The sequence below is a fragment of the Siphateles boraxobius genome, unplaced genomic scaffold, assembly GCF_051911475.1.
Source record: "Siphateles boraxobius isolate OS27281-9 unplaced genomic scaffold, OSU_SipBor_1 23, whole genome shotgun sequence".
Classification (NCBI taxonomy): Eukaryota; Metazoa; Chordata; class Actinopteri; order Cypriniformes; family Leuciscidae; genus Siphateles; species Siphateles boraxobius.
The window spans coordinates 1,271,534-1,292,389 of NW_027508844.1; the positions used below are offsets into that span (position 1 = coordinate 1,271,534).

A 20,856-nucleotide genomic window follows, 5' to 3' on the forward strand; every position below is an offset into this window, starting at 1 on the left:
AATCCTGTAACTTCAAAGGGACCTATTCATGATGTAATCAGCTATTCTCTTCTTTTAGACTTTGTATACAAAAGCATTGAACAAGTGACAGTAACTGGAGCTGTGGCTTAGTTGGTCAAAGCGCCTGTCTAGTAAACAGTAGATCCTGGGTTCGAATCCCAGCAGTGCCTAATCTGTGGCTTCTAAGATCCACACATCTCTGATGTGAAAGCTTAAAGCTTGTCTTTTGTGGCTCTGTGGCGCAATGGATAGCGCATTGGACTTCTAGATTGTGAATGGAGATATTCAAAGGTTGTGGGTTTGTCATATGGGTAATTAATAAATAAAAACGTATCGATACAAGGCCCCCACTCCAGAGCATTTTTTCACACACCGGCTTGTCTTGTGGATGTCTTGTGGATGCCATACCACCTTTGGAAGGTCAGGCTGTGCTGTCCTGTGTGTGGAGAATCAGGGTGTTCTGGTTAACCTCCACCAGCTGCATGGATGTTCCTCCCATCACCAAGCTGTTGCCCAGTACAAGCTGCCTTATCCTGCGATAGTCTTGCAGGATCAGAGACAATCTTGACAGGGCTCCCTTGCCTTTTCTTTTGGGGCTTGGGTGGACAGTGCAAAGTCTGATGAAGATGGTCTCCAGCAGACGGCAACAGTCAGGCCACTGAGCAGGTGCGCTGCTTGCACCCAGCACACATCTGGTGGTGCTCTGTACACCAGGGTGAGTGGGCTTCTTCGGGACCTTGAAGCGTCCACTCAGCAGTCTCTTTCGGCATCGACTGTCATACACCACCCGTTCCTTGTCCCGGTCATCCAGGTTCTGCCAAAGAGCAATTATGGTGTTGGCTTCCTGGTTGGTCAGGCTGAGGGCTGTGTGGTCCCGGAGATCCACCAGATATTCTGCCAGCTGGTCCACATGTTGATAACCCGGGATATTTTGGTAGTCAACAGCCTATTAAAAAACACAAACATGCAATACAATTATTACATCACATCTGTCTAATGCATAATTCCATAACTGATTGTGTTATTTTCCTGTTTATCACCGTAAAGCACTGTATAGTACAAAGCAGAGAGAGCGCCATTCTTGACATTTTACAAAGCACCAAATAAATAAAGATGACTTGACTTGATGTGTATTTGCAGCTTACAAATGAATTTAGGCTGTACTTTTAAATGTAAAATATGTGGAAAGTCTGGATTTAAAGCACTGGATGTTAATTCATCATAATTATTCTAGTTAATTTGAAAGACATACAAAGGAGTAGTATTTACCGTCTCTTCTTCATCATCATCCTGACCAGCATCCTCTGGCTCTGAGGGGAGAGTTGAAACAGATGTTTCAGAGGGAACAGGTGTGACAGCAGTCCCTGAGGGTCCAGGTGATGAAGGAGACTGTGTGAGGACAAGTTTGGGGTCAGGGACCAGTGAAGGGGATGTGGAGCCCAGTACAGGTGTGGCACTGCTGGTGACCAGGGTGGAAGAACCCAGTGTCAGTGTGGAAGAGGGTGGTGACAGAACAGCCTCCGGATCTGCTATTGTGTGATCCTCGCTGATGTCACAGAAGCCCTCATCTTCATCTCGCTCCTCCACACTGAGGTCCTCAATGAGCTCTGCTGTCTGCTCAGAGTCAGGATTCATGTCCTGCAGTGCCTGACCAGTCTGCTGGAACAGATACTGCACTCCAATGAGCTCACCTGAAATAAAAACAATAAACAAACGGAAATTAAATAGAATGTTGTGTATCATATTTGATACATTAGGCTTTTGTAGTAGCTCATATAGTGTGAGAATATAGAGCTCATCATCAAGGAGAAAAAAAACAAAACAGTTTTATTAAGAGGCCAAACACGTTTAATTATGGGGGCAAAACATGAAATGAAATGCAATACAATGATGATTGAGAGAAAAGTCTGATGATCATTTTGATATTTACATGTAACATGATTTTCTAATCAAGTGAACCCAAGCTGCTTCAGTCTAGTAACTAGTCATTAAATATTACTAACAATATAAAAGTTATTCTTACAATTACTTTATAAAATCAGTAAGGGTTTTACAATGAAAAGAAACGTGAAGCACGAGCTGAAGGTGGACACTTTTACAATTATACTAAAAGACTATAATCAATCAGACGACAGAGGGCATGTTTCCTAAAAATTTTTGATCATGTTGATCATTTAGAGTCCTTTAGAAACTTGCATATCAATTATGATACAATCGACTCTATAGGGTTAAATCTGACATATAGACGGAGGTTACACAGAAATTGCAAGTTGATAAAATAAAAAATATATAAAACAATTCTCACAGGTGTAACATGCAGGGGGACAAAACGTGGGGACCACTTTCCTGCCAAACAGCTTTTCATAATTGCCGTTTACACAGGTAACAAGTTCTCCTGTGTAGCTGCGCAAAGCTGATGGCTCCGATGACAGGGAAGCAGCCTCCCGGTCCTGGTTCCACCGGTGTAGACCCTCCAGCAGATAAATCTGAAAGTTCAGACTGTTTGCACTGGTCCCTGTAAATAGACACAACAGTGTTTAGGAGGTGTTAAAGGAACACACAAAAACACTTAATGCTCTTTCTTTACACCTGCACAGTGTGTGTGACAAAGACAATACCTGGGATGAAACGGTTCAGGTGTAAATGAAAGAGCTCGAGAGAAGTGGAGCCTCTGGCACATCTGTAGGTCTTCAGAAGCACACCTCCCTTGTTTAGGCTCCCTGTCTCTGTATAGAGCACAACACCAGGGGGGTCTTGAATGCATTTCACATGCTTCTTCTGGACATTCCAGATGTGCTCCATCCTTTCTCGGTCCAGGAGAGGAACACCCAGGGAGTCTTTGCCCTTGCTGCTCAGGAGCTCTGTAAGCAGCCGCTCAAGGAGAAGGATGGTAGTCTCCTCTCCACAGGTCCTCCTCCGGCAATGGAGTGCCAGCTCATTCCTGGTAAGATGCTTGTTGACATCTTCATCTGTCAGCGCAGGCCAACCCTGGGATATCAACAGCTCTCTCTTTGCTTTGCGAAGCATAGAAACATCAGCCGCATCCCACTCAAAAATGCACGCTGACAGCCGTGACATGAAGATGGGATACAGCTGATGGGCATCAGTTGTACACCCCATGGCAATCCTGCGCATAAAATGCCAGATGTCCAAGCGAATCATGAGATCAGGCCACCCTCTGAATCTGGTTTTCAGCTTGGTCTCACCCACATCAGTGCAGCAGCCACAGTCCATGTACAAAACAGCAGGTGGATCCACACTAGCCTGCTGGTACCTTTTCACCAGACCATCGACCATCATGTCCAGTCCTGCTCCTTCCTGTGCTGTCAGCACACTCATGAGCACCTGACCAAACTCATTGCCAACAGAGGTAAGCCAGAGTCCCGTTCCCCTTGCCGTCCCAGCCAGCTTCTTAGTGATCTGCAGTAGATGACAGGAAGCATGCAATGCAATGAAACATCACACCATGTAGAATATGATACTCATGCTCTGATAATGATATAACAGTAAACACCATAAATTAACAAAAATCCCCTGCTAACCTTTTTAGTGGAATCCATCTTCAAGACTGAACCATACGTAGATGTTATCCTTGCATGGATTTCATCCAGCCTTGTCAGGATGTCTTGGCTGTACACGGTGAGCAGCCACTTGCAGCTTGGGACCACTGTAGGCTCTGGGGGTTCCTGGAATTGTATTTGCAACACCCCGGGTCGTTTGAGGAAGTCCACACATTGGGTGGTGTACCGGGCCATACGCTGGAGCCACTCCTCACTGTGGTTCTCACGCAGCTGTTTGATGACACGGGACTGTTGCCTAGGCCACGCTCACGCAGGAGCCGAATGACTCTCATATCACAGGCATACCTTAGGAAAAGCTAAATCCACACATTCATATATTTTACACAATTGATTTGTAAAGTATTTGCAAACATATGTGATGATGGGCTATCAACTGGATGTGGAATTAAAGTGCCCTTACTTCCGCGTGAGGATGACCCGAAATTCAGAGCGATTGCCCAGATCCAGCTGTTGCAGGACAGTCTGACTCCAGGACACATGCGAGGCTTTACACTTGGTACAGATGAGGGTTTCTGTGACCATGTTGTACATCCTATCGATGTCCAGAACCTGCCGTGCCCTTTTGTGCAGACCGCCTCCAGTCAGCTGATGCTGCCCGCAGGCAGAATTGGGACAGAGAGCCTTGATCTTCCAAAGCTTGTACAGCATCCACAGCAACAGAGCATGACAAAAAATCTGTCTGGAGCTGGAGCCTGGTTGTAAATAAGTGCTGGCTGTGGTGGGTAATACCAGAGCTGTAGGTTGTCTCGAAGCTCTGGTTTTCCCTTGGGCCCCATTTTAAAAAGCCTGCTGGCAATCCACCTGTGATCCTCTGGTGGCAAAGTGTCCGACCACAAACGATGCAGTCGAACTAGAGATGCATCTTGCAGTAATGCCCCCGAAGGAGTAGTCTGTGAATGAAAAAGACAAAACATTTAGTCTAGCAGGTCATTTATTTAATTACCGCTTTATCTATCCAAGGCTACCCTCATATAAAATAGAAAATATTGGATGTCAAATACGTACTTAAGGTTATAGAATAAAATGTATACATTTGTTCCAATAGTTTTCAGAATTGTGTCAGCTGCTAGCACTAATTTGTGTGACTCTACTGAGTTGTGACAGTTAATATGCAAATTCAATTATTCTAGACCAATAAAATTTGAAATTACTTACCGAGACAACATGCAATGAAATATAATATATGTTGCATATATAACAAGAGAAAGAAACAGTCATAACTGTCCAATAGGAAGTCTGTGAATGAAAAAGACAAAACATTTAGTCTAGCAGGTCATTTATTTAATTACCGCTTTATCTATCCAAGACTACCCTCATATAAAATAGAAAATATTGGATGTCAAAAATGTACTTAAGGTTATAGAATAAAATGTATACATTTGTTCCAATAGTTTTCAGAATTGTGTCAGCTGCTAGCACTAATTTGTGTGACTACTGAGTTGTGACAGTTAATATGCAAATTCAATTATTTTGGACCAATAAAATTTGAAATTACTTACCGAGACAACATGCAATGAAATATAATATATGTTGCATATATAACAAGAGAAAGAAACAGTCATAACTGTCCAATAATTTTAACTAATCCTAGATGGAATTATACAATACTGTTTAAAGGTCTATGTTCAGTAAGATTCTTTTTGTTTTTGAAATATGATTAAAATACAGTCAAAAACAGTAATAGTGGGAAATAATATTGCAATTTAGGATCGCCGCTTATTTGAATCTGTTTTCAAAAGTATTTACAGTTTTTTTCAATCGCTAACAAGCGCTTACCCATACTTCAGATACTTTTTCCTAAACTCTTAACACAGACTCACACCAACAAAACACAATTGGCCAAATGGATAATTTTCTTCTCAAGAACACATTTTGTTACAGATTTTTATGATTGTTTACACACTAAAATAAAAATTTCCACACAATTTGCAAAATTCTACTCCAATGAGCAAAACCCCTCCGCAGATTTGCACAACATTACACACAATGTCTGCCTTACCCTTATAGCAAAACATTACACACGGTGATTTGTAAAACTCTACACACATTTTCACACCTTAGACACAGATAAGGATTGTGAGGTTACTTCCTTGTCATTACAAAGCCCCGGATTGCCATTGACCACACTAATGAATGAATTGGATATGCACATCCATCAGGCGTGGAAGCACACATGTGCTAATTTGAAAACGCATCACTCAGGAGTGCTATAAAAGGCAGCAGGTGAGTTCACCTGTCTTCAACAAAAATGGAAGGAGCTAGAAGAAGAAGAAGAAGAAGAGTGAGAATAAGAGGGGGGGCTCAAAGAGGAGATGAAGGAGGTAGAGGAAGAGGAGAAGGAGGTAGAGGAAGAGGTGAAGGAGGTAGATGAAGAGAAGGAGGTAGAGGAAGAGGAGAAGGAGGTAGAGGAAGAGGTGAAGGAGGTAGAGGGACCATGGACTGACACCGATGGAAGCTGGACAAAGAGTTCAACCAAATCTCTGGTTGATACTGTAACTGAATAGTTACAGTATTCTTGTTGCTTTTACAGCAGTTTTTCTTCAGAGTCAAACTGTATGTACTTCATGCAGTAATTTTAATTTGTCTACAGATTTTATTTTTTTCATTGATTTCATTGTTGGTTGATTACTGTAACTGATTATGGTAAGAAATACTGTAAATAAATACTTGAAATATGAGTCTGCAGAAATCAGTGTTGTGCAGTGCTTGGTAAGTTTATAGTAGGCCTATTTGTGTACATTCTCCCTATATCTCAAACTAATCATGAAGAATGTTGTTTGTGTGTCACAATTTTTTTTTTCATCTAAATTATCCCTTACATAACAATGTCTGGCCAAAAATCTAGCACATGCTATTTCCTAAAAATAGTATTTTTACAAATGTGTTTTTTATTTATCACAACAGTGTGAAACTGGTTACAATAGTGTCTGATCATTGAGGACTGTGTTGGTTAAATGAAAACTAATAGCATTTTCACAAATATGTGTATATCTTTTGACTGAAGTGTGTATGTTTTGACAGAAGTGTGTCATTTTCCAAACAATCTAGGAATTATGCCAATTGAGTGTGGTGTTTGGATAATTGTGATTACATTTTGAAAAAAAGAACCCGGTTTTCAAAATTGCGTGTAAACAATTGAAAAAAACTGTAAATATATACTAACTCTTCATTTCAAAATAGAACACATCTCTGCACACACTAACTTTACCAAAACACTGGAAATCTGACTCAGAATGAAATTATTCTGTCATGATTTCCGTTACACGAGAGTAGATGTTAAAACTTCATGCTGATTTGTACTCGGCTTTCGCCAAGATAATCACCAACTAAGACGTAGCTTTACAGTAACCTATGCTTCTCCATCCATTTACGCTTCTTTCCATCTAGTGACGTGAATCTTCTGTCTGGTGTTAATACAGTGTATTGCGCGTCAGCACACACAACGGCTGCAACCACAGTGCGGTCCCCCATAACAACCCTCTGGATTGAGCGGAGTAGGGAACATCTCTAGGGTCTTCAAGTGGGCACCTTCCGTCCTCAGTGTTTCGTCGACTAGCCCACGACACCTCATGAGGGCTCGACAGTGACTCTGGCGTCCCAGAGTCACCCCCCTCCGTCCCCCACTCAACTCAGCCCAGCTTACTGACCTCTACTTCCCTCTTGCTGCTGAGACCTAACCACAATCTCACAATCTCTCCGCAACCCAACCATACGCGCCAACCCGTTTGACTAAGGCTGTCGAGCCCCACTGGTGCGTTAATATGCAGTTTCAGTGGCAACGGTTCCGTATGGCATACCACCTACCACAAAACACAATATCTGCCCAACCACCCGTCATTCACGCAATATACACAGGAACGTAATGACTGTAAATACTATACAACCTATACAAATAAACCAACAGTTGCTGCTGAGACCTAACCACAATCTCACCGCAACCCAACCATACGCGCCAACCCGTTTGACTAAGGCTGTCGAGCCCCACTGGTGCGTTAATATGCAGTTTCAGTGGCAACGGTTGCGTATGGCATACCACCTACCACAAAACACAATATCTGCCCAACCACCCGTCATTCACGCAATATATACAGGAACGTAATGGCTATAAATACTATACAACCTATACAAATAAACCAACAGTTGCTGCTGAGACCTAACCACAATCTCACAATCTCTCCGCAACCCAACCATACGCGCCAACCCGTTTGACTAAGGCTGTCGAGCCCCACTGGTGCGTTAATATGCAGTTTCAGTGGCAACGGTTCCGTATGGCATACCACCTACCGCAAAACACAATATCTGCCCAACCACCCGTCATTCACGCAATATACACAGGAACGTAATGACTGTAAATACTATACAACCTATACAAATAAACCAACAGACCTTTCAAGTTTTCAAGAATTCTACGAAACCGTAGCATGGCGGCCTGTACACAGCCAGCTAGAATCTTTCCGTCTCAACCACAGCCAGTTGCTGCTCCTTTCTGCTGCTTCAGATAAGTTCTTTACTGTACGACGCAACTCTTGGCCACTGAATCTGACGTCTCTGAGGAACCGGGTTGTAGAGTGTGCCACAAAACCACGACAACCCACTTCCACTGGATAAACCTGGACTCTCCATCCTCGCTGTTCTGCTTCAGTGGCCAGATGAGCATACCGCAGTTTCTTCCTCTCATATGCCTCATCTACCGCATCCTCCCATGGCACTGTTAACTCTATCAGTTGAACAATGCGTGCTGATCCAGACCACAAAACAATATCTGGCCGTAGGTTAGTGGTGGCAATCTCAGGTGGAAAAATAAGCCGTTGATCAAGATCAACCAGCATCTTCCAGTCCCTAGCAGCTTCCAGTTGTCCTGGGCGAGAATTGGTGTTAGCACCTTTTCTTGGTGGTTGCTCGCCTGGGCGGAGGAATATTGTCTTCTGCGTGTAATGTTTTGCTAGAACAGGCGGCAATTTATTGGTCATACTACGCTTGCCTTCCAATGCTAAAGCCAAACATCGCAATACTTGGTCATGGCGCCAAGTAAACCGACCCTGGCTAAGAGCCACCTTACATCCTGTCAAAATGTGCCTTAATGTGGCAGGTGATGAACACAAAGGACAAGATGGATCCTCTCCTACCCAGAGGTTTAGGTTCTGCGGTGATGGGAGAACATCATATGTTGACCTAATAAGGAAACTGATCCTACTCTCTTCCATTGACCAAAAGTCTTGCCAGCCCATTTTGCGTTGTTCCACACTCTCCCATCTCATCCACTCTCCCTGCTTGGCCTGGGAAATGGCCTTTATACATCTCATCCTCTCCTCCTGCTTTCGCACCTCGTTGACTACCAGCTTCCTCCTTTGGGCTGGGCCTGCCTTGTGCCATTTAGGAGGAACTAAACTGAGCCCAAAACCCCCTCTTCCATGCTGTACCTGTCCCACGATATCCCCAATTTGAATGTCAGCCTTTGCCTCTACCACAGATTTCTTTGCTGACCACTTTCTACCAGTTTTTACCACAGGGGCTGTCTCCCTTACGCATTTGTCACGTGACTCTGCTAAAGTCATTTCCAGTCTGACCTTGGCACACTTAAACTCCTCGGTTAAAGCAGAGACTGGCAGCTGCAATACTCCTTTACTATAAAGTCCCACTCTGCTGAGGCAGCGTGGAACTCCCAACCATTTCCTGATGTATGAACTTATTAACGCTTCCAGCTTATCCACTGTTGTCAAAGAAACCTCATACACAGTCAGTGGCCACAGCAACCTTGGCAGTAGACCAAACTGAAAGCACCAGAGTTTCAGTTTGCCTGGTAGAGCACAGCTGTTTATGCTCTTCAACCCTTCCACTGCTTGTCGTCTAACTTCTCCCACTCGAACTGTGTCCTTTAGATCCCCATCGTACCATCTCCCTAGACTCTTCACTGGCTTCTGAGAAACTGTTGGTATTGCCTCACCATTAATGAAGAATGTTTTATCTACTACCTTGCCTTTAATTATGGAGATGCTCCTTGATTTAGAGGGCTTAAATTGCATTCGTGCCCATTCAATATTATCTGTTAACTTCCCCAATAACCGATTAGTGCAGGCTACCGTTGTAGTCATGGTTGTCATGTCATCCATGTATGCTCTGATTGGTGGTAGTCGCATCCCAGAAGCCAAGCGCTCTCCTCCTACTACCCATTTTGATGCCCTAATGATTACTTCCATTGCCATGGTAAAAGCCAGTGGAGAAATGGTGCATCCTGCCATTATTCCAACCTCTAAGCATTGCCATGTAGTGCTGAATTCTGGAGTTGAGAAACTAAATTGCAAATCTCCAAAATAGGCTTTCACTAAATTTGTTATCGACATCGGTACCCTGAAAAAATCAAATGATGCCCAAAGAAGCTCATGTGGCACTGAACCATATGCATTAGCCAAATCCAGGAATGTCACGTGGAGCTCCTTCCTCTCCTTTTTAGCTGATTGAATTCGTTGCCAGATAACACTGATGTGTTCTAAGCATCCTGAGAATCCTGGAATGCCCGCTTTTTGAACTGAAGTGTCAATGAAGCCATTCTTTAATAGGTAGGTTGACAATCTCTGAGCAATAATGCTGAAGAAAATCTTTCCTTCGACGTTTAATAGTGAAATAGGGCGAAACTGACTGATGCTTGTAGCATCTTTTTCTATGGGTATAAAGACTCCCCCTGCTCTGCGCCATGCTCTAGGTACAACCTGCTTTTCCCAAGCCACTTTTATCAATTTCCACAGAATTCGTAGAACTCCTGAAGCACTCTTGTACACTCTGTACGGAACTCCATTAGGCCCTGGAGATGATGAAGCCCTTGCCTTTCTCACAACCTGCTCTATCTCTTTCCACTTAGGTGCACAGACCTCCATTTGGTATTCTGGTGGATTGACAGGTGGGATGTCTGACGGAATAGACATAGGCTTATGCCTTTTTGCATCTGTATGTGTTTCCTCCAAATATCTCTCTAGCTCAACCCTAGATGCTTTTAAAGTGCCATTCTTCTCACTGGTGAATAACTTCTTTGCGAATTTGAATGGATCTTTATAGAAATTAGCCCTCGCACGCTCCTTCTTTTTGTAGCGTTTCCGTAGGCGCTCAGCTCTGCGTAATGTTGCAAGCTTATCTTTTATGGCCCTTTGTAAGAGATTGAGTCCCTCCTTCTGACTTTGTTCCGCTCTTTTCCATTGCTTCCTCAGCTGTCTCCTTTCTCTAACTAACCCTTCAATTTTCTGCTGCCGTCTAGACAATCCAGGAGTAGTTTGTACTTTTTCCTTCCTTTTTTCCACACCAAACCTCTCACTTCCATATGCGTAAATGATGTCCCCAAATTTATCCAGCTTCTTTTCAACTGTACCAGTTAATCTTTCTAATGCAAAGCATAGATCTGTGTTTACCGTGTCCCATGCAGTTTTCTCACAAGCTCTTGGCCATCTAACTCCAGGCCTATGCCCGTTGAGGTTCTTTTCTCTCTTATGCTGGTTAGTCTGACCGGGTTCACAAGAATCAATGTGTTCATCACTAACTGTGCAAACCCTCCTCTCCTCTATGACAGGGGTGCTGATATCCTGCGAACTGTGGTTTGCTTCCTGTCGCTGGATTTCATTCGACTGACTTGACTGACTTCGTAAGAAGTACTGATCAATGCGAGGCCCTTGTCCCTTCTCCCTCAAGCATTTCATTTTCCCTTGATGAATCTTCAAACCCCTGACCGTTGTCGCCTTGCTCCAGCCACAGACACAAGCTTGGAGTTCAATGGCTTTGCTAACTGCAGAACCTGAACTAGTCTTTTGTGAAGTACTCTCTATACTCATATCCGTTTCCATTCCAAAGTCGTTAACCATGTTGTCCACCATTGAGTCATCTTCCGCCCCTGCTCTCGCAGACTCTAGGGGTATTTTCCTCTTTAATTTTTCAGAAGCCTTGGGCGGGTGTCTCCAGCATCCTGTAAACACAGAGCTGGATACTGCCGACAAGGGTAGCTAACCCTTACCAGCCCCATTGGGGTCTCTTTCCTCCTGTCAGCTGTCTCTCCAGGCTGTCACAAGGTCTTTCCCTTGTTGCCAGCAGCACTATTCACCGCAGTCACTGGACGTATCCAGATCTTCATGATTTCCGTTACACGAGAGTAGATGTTAAAACTTCATGCTGATTTGTACTCGGCTTTCGCCAAGATAATCACCAACTAAGACGTAGCTTTACAGTAACCTATGCTTCTCCATCCATTTACGCTTCTTTCCATCTAGTGACGTGAATCTTCTGTCTGGTGTTAATACAGTGTATTGCGCGTCAGCACACACAACGGCTGCAACCACAGTGCGGTCCCCCATAACAACCCTCTGGATTGAGCGGAGTAGGGAACATCTCTAGGGTCTTCAAGTGGGCACCTTCCGTCCTCAGTGTTTCGTCAACTAGCCCACGACACCTCAAGAGGGCTCGACAGTGACTCTGGCATCCCAGAGTCACCCCCCTCCGTCCCCCACTCAACTCAGCCCAGCTTACTGACCTCTACTTCCCTCTTGCTGCTGAGACCTAACCACAATCTCACAATCTCTCCGCAACCCAACCATACGCGCCAACCCGTTTGACTAAGGCTGTCGAGCCCCACTGGTGCGTTAATATGCAGTTTCAGTGGCAACGGTTCCGTATGGCATACCACCTACCACAAAACACAATATCTGCCCAACCACCCGTCATTCACGCAATATACACAGGAACGTAATGACTGTAAATACTATACAACCTATACAAATAAACCAACAGTTGCTGCTGAGACCTAACCACAATCTCACCGCAACCCAACCATACGCGCCAACCCGTTTGACTAAGGCTGTCGAGCCCCACTGGTGCGTTAATATGCAGTTTCAGTGGCAACGGTTCCGTATGGCATACCACCTACCACAAAACACAATATCTGCCCAACCACCCGTCATTCACGCAATATATACAGGAACGTAATGACTGTAAATACTATACAACCTATACAAATAAACCAACAGTTGCTGCTGAGACCTAACCACAATCTCACAATCTCTCCGCAACCCAACCATACGCGCCAACCCGTTTGACTAAGGCTGTCGAGCCCCACTGGTGCGTTAATATGCAGTTTCAGTGGCAACGGTTCCGTATGGCATACCACCTACCGCAAAACACAATATCTGCCCAACCACCCGTCATTCACGCAATATACACAGGAACGTAATGACTGTAAATACTATACAACCTATACAAATAAACCAACAGACCTTTCAAGTTTTCAAGAATTCTACGAAACCGTAGCATGGCAGCCTGTACACAGCCAGCTAGAATCTTTCCGTCTCAACCACAGCCAGTTGCTGCTCCTTTCTGCTGCTTCAGATAAGTTCTTTACTGTACGACGCAACTCTTGGCCACTGAATCCGACGTCTCTGAGGAACCGGGTTGTAGAGTGTGCCACAAAACCACGACAACCCACTTCCACTGGATAAACCTGGACTCTCCATCCTCGCTGTTCTGCTTCAGTGGCCATATGAGCATACCGCAGTTTCTTCCTCTCATATGCCTCATCTACCGCATCCTCCCATGGCACTGTTAACTCTATCAGTTGAACAATGCGTGCTGATCCAGACCACAAAACAATATCTGGCCGTAGGTTAGTGGTGGCAATCTCAGGTGGAAAAATAAGCCGTTGATCAAGATCAACCAGCATCTTCCAATCCCTAGCAGCTTCCAGTTGTCCTGGGCGAGAATTGGTGTTAGCACCTTTTCTTGGTGGTTGCTCGCCTGGGCGGAGGAATATTGTCTTCTGCGTGTAATGTTTTGCTAGAACAGGCGGCAATTTATTGGTCATACTACGCTTGCCTTCCAATGCTAAAGCCAAACATCGCAATACTTGGTCATGGCGCCAAGTAAACCGACCCTGGCTAAGAGCCACCTTACATCCTGTCAAAATGTGCCTTAATGTGGCAGGTGATGAACACAAAGGACAAGATGGATCCTCTCCTACCCAGAGGTTTAGGTTCTGCGGTGATGGGAGAACATCATATGTTGACCTAATAAGGAAACTGATCCTACTCTCTTCCATTGACCAAAAGTCTTGCCAGCCCATTTTGCGTTGTTCCACACTCTCCCATCTCATCCACTCTCCCTGCTTGGCCTGGGAAATGGCCTTTATACATCTCATCCTCTCCTCCTGCTTTCGCAACTCGTTGACTACCAGCTTCCTCCTTTGGGCTGGGCCTGCCTTGTGCCATTTAGGAGGAACTAAACTGAGCCCAAAACCCCCTCTTCCATGCTGTACCTGTCCCACGATATCCCCAATTTGAAGGTCAGCCTTTGCCTCTACAACAGATTTCTTTGCTGACCACTTTCTACCAGTTTTTACCCTTGGGGCAGTCTCCCTTACGCATTTGTCACGTGACTCTGCTAAAGTCATTTCCAGTCTGACCTTGGCACACTTAAACTCCTCGGTTAAAGCAGAGACTGGCAGCTGCAATACTCCTTTACTATAAAGTCCCACTCTGCTGAGGCAGCGTGGAACTCCCAACCAAAGAATAACACTTGTTTTCACTTCACAAGGTACATGCAGTCAATCAAAGTACAACAGGTTTCAAAATACTGGCTATTGTATTACAAAAACTTCATAGACTTTTGTGTTTCAGTTTTACAGGTATTTGCATACAAAACATGCAATCCACCATTTTTACACTAAATTTATTGTTTGGGAACTGTATGTCCACATGTACAGTATTCCAGTAAAAAGCAAATCAGTTTTTTTTCCCTTTACTGTTTACCAGCCTCTCTTAGTGAAAGACCGTGGTTGATTACATGGTCAATGATAGTGGCACGAATTTCATCACTGACTACTGTTCTTGCAGCCCTTGGAATGCCACCACCACACATTCTTACACCTCTACCTTGCCCTCTCCTTAGGCCTGCTCTTCTCCCTGGCCCTGCTCCTCTCACTGCACATCTCACTGCACATCTCACTGCATCTCTGACTGCACCTCTCACTGCACATCTCACTGCATCTCTCACTGCACCTCTCACTGCACCTCTCATTGCACCTCTCACTGCACCTCTCACTGCACCTCTCACTGCATCTCTCACTGCATCTCTCACTGCACCTCTCACTGCATCTGTCACTGCACATCTCACTGCACCTCTCACTGCACCTCTCACTGCACCTCTCACTGCACCTCTCACTGCACATCTCACTGCACCTCTCACTGCACATCTCACTGCACATCTCACTGCACATCTCACTGCACATCTCACTGCACCTCTCACTGCACCTCTCACTGCATCTCTCACTGGGCCTGCTCTTCTCCCTGGGCCCCTTGCTCTTACTCTTCCTCGTCCAGACATTACAGTGTTTGTCTTTTTCTGTTTCCAAAAACATCACTCCTCAAAGTCCTCCTTTTACTGTATAAGTGTCAATGTAACAGAAAAAAATAACCCCTGCCACTGAGTCTAAGCCAGACTGGAATCAGCTATGGTTGGCCCAATTTACACAACATAAATCAGGTGTGTGTCAATTATTCAATTGTTTGTTTATTATCAGCTGAGATATATTGTTTTTGAACTGATATCATTGAAGAAGCCGAGGTTTTTATACTGTATCTAAGGTTTGGAATATTGTTTTTGCTATTGTGGGGTGGTGTGTGTTAACATTTGTAAATACTACAAAAACAATCCATAATTTTGTTGGGAGGTATAGCTTGTCTGTTACGAAGATGTAAGCATTGTGGAAATGTGTTCACTGACTGCATATTGTGTGAAAACTGTATAGTATTGCTCTTAATTCATTATGATAAGATTTCCTGCATACAAAATATATTTCTAAAAAGTGCACAGATGTGGAATGTGTCTTAGAATGAAAGTTTCTAAAAAGTGCACAGATGTGGAATTTGTCTTAGAATGCAATGTGGATTATGCCAGTACTTACAGAGACAGTGGTGCTTGGTGTAGGGGCACTGGACACTGCTGCGCTGGGTTGGTCAACAGCCTGAGATGGTCTCCTAGCCACACTCAGATTTGGCTTTGCAGCAGCAATGTGGGACCCACCAAATCTTGGCTTGGTAAACTAAAAAAGGGCAAAACAATTTCAATGAAAAGACAAATTGAATTGTAACAGCACATTGGCCAAAAATATAATAAAATGTAAAATGAGAAAATATCTATTGATCCTATCATTCATTATATAACTAAAGGACCTGCTTTCTTTCTTTAACTTATTTTTTGTCTGTGTATTACCACACTCTACTACTTATACAGATTGAAATAAGCACAGTTAGAATAGAAAAATGTTTGGGAAGGTATTGCTAGAATGTGAGTATATAGTAATTTAACAAGTACCTTTTAAAAATGACTTAAAATCAAAAATAGTTTGCACATAGTTTGTAAGAGAAAGCGTTTATTAACAGTAATGAAGGTTACACTTGAAATGGCAACAAAGCAGATTCATGATGACTTAATTAATAATACTTGTATAATTAATTGTGCATAAGTGGAATGTTACCTGAGAAATACAGAATGAAAGACGTAGCTTCAGTAGCCAGTTGGAAAAATCAAGAGAGATGCCATGAAGGACGTGAGTGTCCTTTAACCCATAATGGCAAAGCCCAATTAGAGAGGAAGAGGAGAATGCAAGAGCAGAGCCCAGAGAAGAAAGAGAGATCACATAGGTTACATTGTTCTTTCACCATTTTACTTGATCTAAACCAACCTGAGACAGTGAAACTGACCAATAAGCAGACTACAGCCGCCCCTGTACAAGGTGTGACAGCTGGCAGGTAGGTGTAAAAACATACCAGCCATTTCCACTGAACTTAAACCTTTATACTAAACGTATATTAAAACTGCAATTATATAAAAAAAATGTTATTACCTTTGACAAACTTGGTATAATTTTAGAAGTAGGCTGGGGTGGGAGCTGACGCTGACTCTGCGCCATGACCTCCTGTGCTGGTCCAGTAGCGGCAGACTGTTGTTCAACAACCCTTGGTGCTTGTCCAATAGAGGCTGTGGCCTGCTTAAGACAACCACAAAAATACATAGGCTACAATAATTGTTGAACGAGAAGAATTTGTTCAGTAAATTATATATATATAAAAAAAATACAAGTTACATCTTTACATTGTTACCTTTTGAGTGTGAAAACCACATATGCACTTTGGGACCGCTCCGAGCAAGGTTGTCTGGCCGCGAGACTGCATCGGACATCTTTCAATCTGTAAACATTATCACACATATAATATAGAATACATGCATTTCTAACTTATCAGTATGAATGCCACATTAATTTATTGTAGTGTGTCATTTATTTTTATTCATGTTCTTTGAAGAGGAGATACAAACTGTAAAATTAGAGATAAAGAGTGAGTAAAGTTTGTATCCTCCTTTAAAAGAACAAGAGAGGAACATTTCACACCTTCAAAAAAACATCCATTCACTCAACATCCCCACCCCCACTGCCTCAAATCTCTGAATCTCCCAGTGCAAAAAAAAGTTTTTTTTTTACATAAATAAACATAAATCTCAAATACCTGCAACATTATCTACATACATATCTATAAATAATGATGACATAGAATTAAATGATTAGGATTACAATTATTACATCATGCAAAGGTGACAAAAGCACACTCACCCTTTGGTACACGTCATGCCACTTTTTCTGTCGAGGAGCTGGCCTGTTACCCTCATTTGATGGCCAAACTCCTGTGCTTGCAAACTTTTTTAGCCTTGCAATCCAGTCAGTATCTGACATGGCTTTATGGGATTTTTTGCCAGACATTTTTTTGTTGGGGGGCTAACGGTTAGGTTATATCGTTTTGAACAAAACTACTATAATACAAATTATTTCTTTAAAAAAAGCACACACGATATTTACAATTATAATATAGTATACAATTATATACAAATATAAAATTACATTGTCCAAAAATACAGTTAAAGTTACCGAAAAATAAGTTTCGCAGTCCTCCGTTAAAATGATGCTGCCTGACCTCCGTGACAGTGATGCTCGACGTCTGAACTTTTTGACCTCTGACACGCCCCTCAGGATATGTCATTACTTCGTACACCTTCGGCTCAGTTCGGCAACTTGATTGACAATTGGCTAGCTTCCTGACTCCTCCTCCTAGCGGTGCTAAGCGTAAACGTGCCATTGACATTTCCTTGTACTCTGATTGGTCAAATGTCGAAAATGATAAGGAAAAAGTCAAGAATGGCGCTCTCTGATTGGCTGCAGATGTTATAATGTCGAGAATGGCGCTCTCTAATTGGCTGCAAATGTTATAGCGCGTCAACGTGATTGGCTGTGGCGTTCAACATTGTTCAACATTATCCCCATTTTGACGGACTATCCTTCGGCAGCTGGCGTTCAGGTCGCAGTCTCCCCTGGAGGCGTTGGTTCGAATCCCACTTCTGACAAACCTAACCTTTGGCTGCGGGCTCAAGCTAGAGTCTTTAACCCTCTGGCAAGTTTATCCAGAAATGCAGTAATTTTGACAAAGCACTGCAATTCAGTTCATGCTAGAATTAACCAAACATTAAAGTAACACTGACCTGCAGTACAGGCCCTTTATAGTAACACTTTAGTGCAATGTATGGGATTCTATGGCACTTGGAATTTCAAGTCATGACATTTCAGAAAAAATGGACATGTTGATTGAATCGGATTCAACTGAATTTCACGAAATAACATGTTGTGATGTTTACCGGAAGAAGATGCAGTAGAATTTCATGGCAAGGATTCTTGGAAATTTCTTGGAATGAAATGTCATGGGTTTGGGGGCATGGGGTGGAGTGTCATGACACAAGATTCAAGGAAAGTCATGTAAAACATTACATTAGCATTAACAAGACATGCCATTAGAATGAAAGAATGATATCAGCCTTAACAAAACATTGTAACAACACCAACACATATGACATGAATATGAGAGTAATACAATTACTGCATTTGTTCAACATTAGTCTTAAAAAAACACTGGATTTCAATTACAGTGCATATGAAGAAATGGACAAAGGCATAAAAGGGAATACAGAAAGCAGCTCATTTATTTACACGGTCCCGTGTATCAAAAAGCACCATTCTGCCCCATGTGAGGCTCGAACTCACGACCTTCAGATTATGAGACTGACGCGCTGCCTAACTGCGCCAACGAGGCATGTGCTGTGACACAGGTGAGGGGTGAAGCCCTAGATTCTAGATCATCTGCCATTCTGTGTAGGTGCAAAAATGCTGCTCACCACTGGCTGTCATGTCAGAATCAGAATCAGAATCAGAAAGAGCTTTATTGCCAAGTGTGCTTGCACACACAAGGAATTTGTTTTGGTACTGAGGCTTCCAGTGGACATATACAAATACAACATGAACCATAATACTACAAATTATAAGAATAAAAAATAAAAATATAAATATATGAGAATAAAACTATCACAGTTGGGTTTAGTCAGAATAGACATTTTCAGATTTACAGATTATGAACCTATTTACAGTGTTTTGAATATTATAAATAAATAAATCTACATATAAGTATCACCTGAGTTGTGGGATATTGCACTAAACAGTGGGAGTATTGCACTTACAGGCATATGCCTTGGGAGGAGTGTTAACTGTTCAGGAGGGAAATGGCCTGTGGGAAGAAACTGTTCCTGTGCCGAGATGTTCTTGTGGCCAGTGATCTGAGTCTCCGTCTTGACGGTAACAGTTCAAACAGGTGGTGTCCAGGGTGAGTGGAGTCTGTGATGATTTTACCTGCTCTCTTCCTCACTCTGGAAGAGTACAGGTCCTGGAGGTTTGGCAGGGGGGCACCAATAATCCTCTCCGCAGTCCGGACTGTCCGTTGTAGTCTCCTGATGTCTGATTTGGTAGCTGAACCAAACCAGACAGTGATGGAAGCGCACAAGACAGACTCAATGACGGCTGAGTAGAACTGAATCAGCAGATCCTGTGGCAGGTTGAACTTCCTCAGCTGGCGAAGGAAGTACAGTCTCTGCTGGGCCTTTTTCACAGTGGAGTCAATGTGATTGTCCCACTTCAGGTCCTGAGAGATGATAGTGCCCAGGAACCTGAATGACTCCACTGCTTCCACAGTGCTGTTCATGATGGTGAGTGGGGGGAGAGCTGAGCTGTTCCTCCTGAAGTCCACGATCATCTCCACTGTTTTGAGCGTGTTCAGCTCAAGGTTGTTATAACGGCACCAGGCAGCCAGCTGTTCAACCTCCAGTCTGTAAGCAGACTCGTCACCGTTTCGGATGAGACCGATGACAGTGGTGTCGTCTGCAAATTTCAGGAGCTTGACAGTGGGGTCTTTAGAAGTGCAGTCATTAGTGTACAGGGAGAAGAGCAGTGGGGAGAGAACGCACCCTTGGGGAGCACCAGTGCTGATTGTGAGTGTCTTGGATGTGTGTTTCCCCAGTCTCACTCGCTGCTGCCGGTCCGTCAGGAAGCTGGTGATCCACTGACAGATCGAGGATGGTATGGAGAGCTGGGTCAGTTTGGCTGTGAGAAGACCAGGCATGATGGTATTGAAGGCCGAACTGAAGTCCACAAAGAGGATCCTTGCATAAGTCCCTGGTCTGTCGAGATGTTGCAGGATATAATGCAGTCCCATGTTGACTGCATCATCCACAGACCTGTTTGCTCTGTAAGCAAACTGAAAGGGATCCAGCAGGGGTCCAGTGATGTCCTTCAGGTGGGCCAGCACCAGTCTTTCAAACAACTTCATGACCACAGACGTGAGAGCGACAGGTCTGTAGTCATTAAGTCCAGTGATTTTGGGTTTTTTGGGGACAGGAATGATAGTGGAGCGTTTGAAGCAGCAGGGAACTTCACACTGCTCCAATGATCTGTTGAAGATCTGCGTGAAGACCGGGGCCAGTTGGTCAGCGCAGGCTTTTAAACAAGCAGATGAGATGCCGTCTGGGCCTGAGGCTTTCCTAGTCTTCTGTTTTTTGAAGACTCGGCTCACGTCCTCCACACAGACCTTAAGCTCAGGTTGGATGGCAGGAGGGGGGAGTGATAATTGGAGAACAGGAGGTGATGCTGAATGTGTGAAGTGCAGATCAGACCGGGTGTGTGGTGTGAATGAGGGCTTTTCAAACCGGCAGTAAAATGAATTTAAATCGTCAGCCAGGTGTTGATTGTCCACAGATCGAGGGGATGGTGACTTGTAGTTGGTAATGTTCCTCAGGCCATTCCAGACTGATGATGGGTCGTTGGATGAAAACTGGTTTTTCAGTTTATCAGAGTAGTTCCTTTTAGCAACTCTGATCTCCTTTGTCA

General features: G+C 43.6%; 2 non-coding genes across 2 annotated transcripts; one reads left to right on the forward strand and one right to left on the reverse strand.

The window, feature by feature from the left end:
• Positions 1–96: 96 nt before the first annotated feature.
• On the forward strand, positions 97–170 carry trnat-agu (transfer RNA threonine (anticodon AGU)). The gene has a single exon. It is a non-coding gene; the product is annotated as a tRNA-Thr (tRNA).
• Positions 171–18,662: 18,492 nt separating this feature from the next.
• Positions 18,663–18,736, reverse strand: trnam-cau (transfer RNA methionine (anticodon CAU)). Its single transcript has one exon. It is a non-coding gene; the product is annotated as a tRNA-Met (tRNA).
• Positions 18,737–20,856: the final 2,120 nt, after the last annotated feature.